This window comes from Scyliorhinus torazame, chromosome 21 (genome assembly GCF_047496885.1).
Source record: "Scyliorhinus torazame isolate Kashiwa2021f chromosome 21, sScyTor2.1, whole genome shotgun sequence".
Classification (NCBI taxonomy): domain Eukaryota; kingdom Metazoa; phylum Chordata; class Chondrichthyes; order Carcharhiniformes; family Scyliorhinidae; genus Scyliorhinus; species Scyliorhinus torazame.
This window is the reverse complement of record NC_092727.1, coordinates 94048782-94053907: the sequence shown is the minus strand read 5'-3', so window position 1 is coordinate 94053907 and position 5126 is coordinate 94048782. Positions and strand designations below refer to the sequence as shown.

General features: G+C 46.5%; 1 non-coding gene across 1 annotated transcript; it reads left to right on the top strand.

Annotated features, from left to right (window-relative positions):
- Nucleotides 1-3027: 3027 nt before the first annotated feature.
- Nucleotides 3028-3221, top strand: LOC140398767 (U2 spliceosomal RNA). The gene has a single exon (XR_011937550.1). It is a non-coding gene; the product is annotated as a U2 spliceosomal RNA (small nuclear RNA).
- The last annotated feature ends 1905 nt before the right edge of the window (nucleotides 3222-5126 follow it).

Sequence of the window (5126 nt, the reverse complement as noted above, 5' to 3'; positions counted from 1 at the left end):
GTACCCTCCAGAGCTCCGAAATTCGACACTCCTCCATTGAAAAGGAAGCCCAAGCCATTGTGGAAGCTGTGCGATATTGGAGGCAGTAGCTGGCCGGCAGGCGATTCACTCTCCTCACTGATCAACGGTCGGTTGCCTTCATGTTCAATAACACACAGCGGGGCAAGATCAAGAATGACAAGATCCTAAGGTGGAGGATCAAACTCTCCACCTATAATTATGATATCTTGTATCGACCTGGGAAGCTCAATGAGCCCCCAGATGCCCTATCCCACGGTACATGTGCCAGCGCACAAGTAGACCGACTTCGGGCCCTCCACAATGACCTCTGTGACCCGGGGGTCACCCGGTTTTTCCACTTTATCAAGGCTCACAACCTGCCTTACTCCATCGAGGAGGTCAGGACTGTGACCAGGGACTGCCAGGTCTGCGCGGAGTGCAAACCGCACTTCTATTGGCCAGTCAGAGCACACCTGGTAAAGGCCTCCCGCCCCTTTGAGCGCCTCAGCGTCGATTTCAAAGGGTCCCTCCCCTCCACTGACCGTAACGTGTACTTCCACAACATCATTGATGAGTACTCACGTTTCCCTTTCGCCATCCCATGCCCTGACATGACCTCTGCCACAGTCATCAAGGCCCTGCACGGCCTCTTCACCTTGTTCAGTTTCCCCAACTCCATCCATAGTGATCGAGGTGCCTCCTTCATGAGCGATGAGCTGCGTCAGTACCTGCTTACCAAGGGCATCACCTTAAGCAGGACTACCAGCTACAAACCCTGGGGAACGGACAGGTGGAGAGGAAGAATGCGACGGTCTGGAAGGGCGTCCTTCTTACCCCACAGCCTAGAGGTCTCCCTGTCTCCCGCTGGCACATGTGGCAAACCATGACGGGTGGGAGGACACAGTCTCCCTTCGGGATTTGGCACCCGCAGGTTCCCCAGCGACCATCACCACTACCCCTGACCCTACACCTTCTCCCTCCATTGCTACCCATGGTGCACCAGGGTAATGGCATACTCCGCTAGTCCCAGTGCATGGCACGCCAGTGCCTCAGGGTCCGTCGCCAGGCACTCATCTACTTGGTGACGCAGAAGATGACACGCTCCTGGACACGCAGGCCTCAACACTTCATCTGACAGCAGTATCCACACCACAGCCGGGACTGCGGCGGTCACAGCGGAAAGTCAAAGCCCCCGACAGACTCGATATATAATTCAACCCGTCCACTTCACCCCCGCCAGACTCCTTTTAACAGGGGGCGAATGTGGTAAACCACTGTATTGAATTATACCTGCTGTATGTAACATGCCTGGGCTTGCCCCTGCTGGCTCTGCCTGTGGCTCCTCCCCTCAGGCTCAGCTATAAAGGTGGCCAACCTCCGGTCCTGCCTTCAGCCTGGGGCAGGCTGCCAGAAGGTATCTTTAAGCTAATTAAAGCCACAGTTTCACTCTCAACTCGTCTTCTGTCGTTAATGAATCCCAATGCCTTGGTTACCTCAGGGAACTGCATATTAAAGTGAGACTAACTGCCTCAGATTTGACAAAAAGTGATCCCGCCCACAATGGGCGGGTTTTCCACCGTGACGTCTCACGCGATCTCGCGAGACGTAGCGAGTCGGATAGATCCCGGGAGGGGGATCTCCCATCATTTACTGGCCACTTTGCGCTGCGGCAGGCTGCTTTTCAGACGCAGCGTGGCTGCCAGATTGCGCCCATAATGTTTTGCCGACAGTGGAAATATACTTAGAAAAGGCCGTGAATTGTTTCTTAACACCTGTGGCTATCTGAATGCCAAACCCATCAAAGGATCCCATTGAGAAACTTCCAGAATTCCAAAACCTTTTGGCATCTTTTTGGCAATAGGGGCTTTTCACGGTAACTTCATTTGAATCCTACTTGTGACAATAAGCGATTTTCATTTCATTTCATTTCATCTCCAGTGTTTGCTGAGTGGAGATTGTGGGACAGATTAAAACTAGGGGACAGAAATATAAGAGAGTCATGAATAAATCCAATAGTGAAATCAGCAGAAGTTTCTTTACCCAGAGAGTGCTCCCAAGTAGTTGAGGCGAATAACATAGATACGTTTAGCTAAATCAATACAGATATATAAATGGATGAGAGAGAAAGTAAAAGGAGATATTGCTGAAAGGGTTAGATGAAGGCAGGCAGGAGAAGGCTCATGTGGAGCATTAATATAACATCCATCAGTTGGGTGGATTGGCCCTGTGTCCGTGAGGTCAAGTTTTATGTTTAACACTCAGATGCTCTCTTTTGAATTTTGACCTTGGTTGACCACCAGTGTACAGTTTGACAAATTTCAATTCATCAATAACTGGTGAGCTATTTGCAAACTAGATTAAAATATTATCAAAATATGTTTTGAAAAGGCAAGAAAATGTATATGTTGCTGACTAACTCCCCAGCACATTAAGCAGGAGTTTTGCTGCCCAGTGCAATCTGACTATTCTGTGAGTCAATGAGTGGGCCGAAAATTAATGCAGCTCTATTTTGTAGAATAGTAATCACGTGCTTGGATCGCACTGCTGTCGTATGAACAGTCTGCCAGTGACTTTTATTGAATGGATAGTACTGTGCTTAATGGCATTGATCCGATGACCAGTTGTAAAAGAAATGCTTTCGCGATCTGCTTTGGGAAGAACGGTTTATGTTAGGACCCAGCAGACAGTATAATGGAGGTTATTGGATACCTTCAAGGATTTTAGCGGACGTTTTCAAATGCATTTCACGGACTGATGATGATGGAGAATGTGGTAGCATGGCCTCTTTAAGGTGTGCTCCCTCGCGGGCCATGTGACCCACCCGGAGCTGATTGGGGGGGGGAGGGGGGGGTGGCACACTAACCTTAGTCTAACGGGAGTCTGGGCGCGGGCCTGAGTGTCAGGGTATCATCAGAGTAAGCTTAGGAGCCAAGGGAAGCAGACCTGTGTAGGAGTTGTACAGTTCTGTATATAAAGTTGTCCTTTTATTAAATAAATCACCGTTGTGATTCAACATTGCCTCGTCGCATCGCTTCTCGGCCTTTTGGCTAAGATCAAGTGTCTGTAGATTGAGCCTTTGGTTCAGATCTGGTATGTCTCTCTTGTGGGGACCATGAATTGGATTCAATTTGAATTAGTTTTTTGGAGCAGGCGAGGAGCTGGATTAGGGGTTCGCCCCTGACCCACACTCTGAGCCCTGGCTTGGTAACTCAGAAAAGGAAAAAAAAAAATTTTTTAAACAAAAAAAAACATTGCCTCGTCGCTTTGCCTCGCAATATAACAGAGAAAGTATTAGAATTCTAATTGTTGTGGCAATGAGCCAGTAAACCATTCAGAAAAAGGATAGTGATGACGATAATGGAGACAACATATCTAAAGAAGGCACATCCAGAACGAGTAAATTGTGACATTTAATGTGCGGAATGAGTCAGTGCTAACATATGCACAGAAATTGGAAGGAGCGTCCAACCCAACAAGCGAATAACTTAATCAACTTGCGACACATTAATGTTTTACCAAAAATAGAGGCATTTTATAAAAGGAATAATTACAGTGGCTGTATAGTGTCTTGACATTGTCAATAATTAGTCACAAATGCGTATTTTGATTGTGTTTATTATGCGTAAGAAGTTGAAGGTATTATCTGATGAATGTTGGTCTTGTACACAGGGTCATATATGGTACAATGCTGCTGCCACAGTAGCTGGAGGGGGAGTATAAGGTTACTCATTTAGCATTTGTGCTCAACAAAGCTTATGTCCTTGTAGGGGTAAGATGTAGACATGAGTACCATGTTGATCATTTTCTAAGAGCACGACAGCAGCCTCACATTAGGCGGAATTGTCAAGGCCGCTAGCGGGGAGCCGTTGAAATCTCTAGCAGGCTTTGCCATGGCTCCTTAACTGAGTCACGACATTAACATCCTGCTTCCAGGTTCCAAAATCGCAGGGTGGGCAAGATCACACGAGGGGTCTGACATTGAGCAACTCTATTTAAAGGGATCCTAACATGGGTCTAAATGGCAACAGGAAATCTTAGGAAATGCGGGATCTACTGTCAGCATTTCTCGTGGCCGTGATAAAGAATGAAGGAGTCCGTCTTGTTACAATTTTGAGATTTGTAAGAATATTAGATTTTGAGACTGTGACTTAAATTTAGGGCAAATGTAGGGAGTCATGTGACCTGCTGTGTGGTCTGCCTAACATAGTGGTCTGATTGTCAGAAATCAAAGAAAAGCCTACTTTGTTTTACCGACAAGAAGGTGCAAAATATTTACACTTGGACACGATAACAGCAGTCTCTGAGTTCACCATGAGTAGTCTTTGAGTTTCCCAAAGTCCCAGAAAGGTGCTGTAGATACCAAGTTGTGCACAGTTGTACTACAAATGATCCATTTACTTCAAAAATGAAAGGGAGTGTGAGTCAAAGATATCTAATTAGCATTTCTTTCCAGATACAAGATTAATGTGTTTCACTTTGTCATCAGGAAGAGAGCAGAGGAAACCATTTTTGAGATCAGGTTACAAGCTTCCCTAGAAATCAATGAATCTTATAGACAGACAACAGAGATTATGTGTGGTCAGAAGAGAGAAGAGGCTACTTGATTGGGTGAGCTACCACAGCCAGCTGCAGGAGGGAGATGGTCTCTTGTCGATAAGACACATCCTGCTGCCTTCTACGGATTCCAGGAGATTTGATCTGGTATGGCCAGGAAAATGAATCATCACAACAAGCTTTACTGCTAGTGGTTGATTATGGAACTCCCTGAAAATTGAGGAAAGCATCTGGAGACGGTCACTCAACTTAGCTTCTCATCAAAACAGTGATACGTGAACCCATTGGAAGCTGGGAGCATCTGTGGACTGCTTGCTATAAGGACTGCAAATCCGTGGGGATTGTGATGTATGATAAATATAAAAAGGAGATGTTCCTCTCTGTAATGTAAAGTATAAATTGTCCTCACGGTAAATAGTGTTAAATCAATAATGCTTTTATTCATTTGCTACAGTAGAAGTTTTGAAACATGGGGCGAAATTCTCCCCCAACGGCGCGATGTCCGCCGACTGGCGCCAAAAACGGCGCCAATCAGACGGGCATCGCGCCAGCCCAAAGGTGCGGAATGCTCC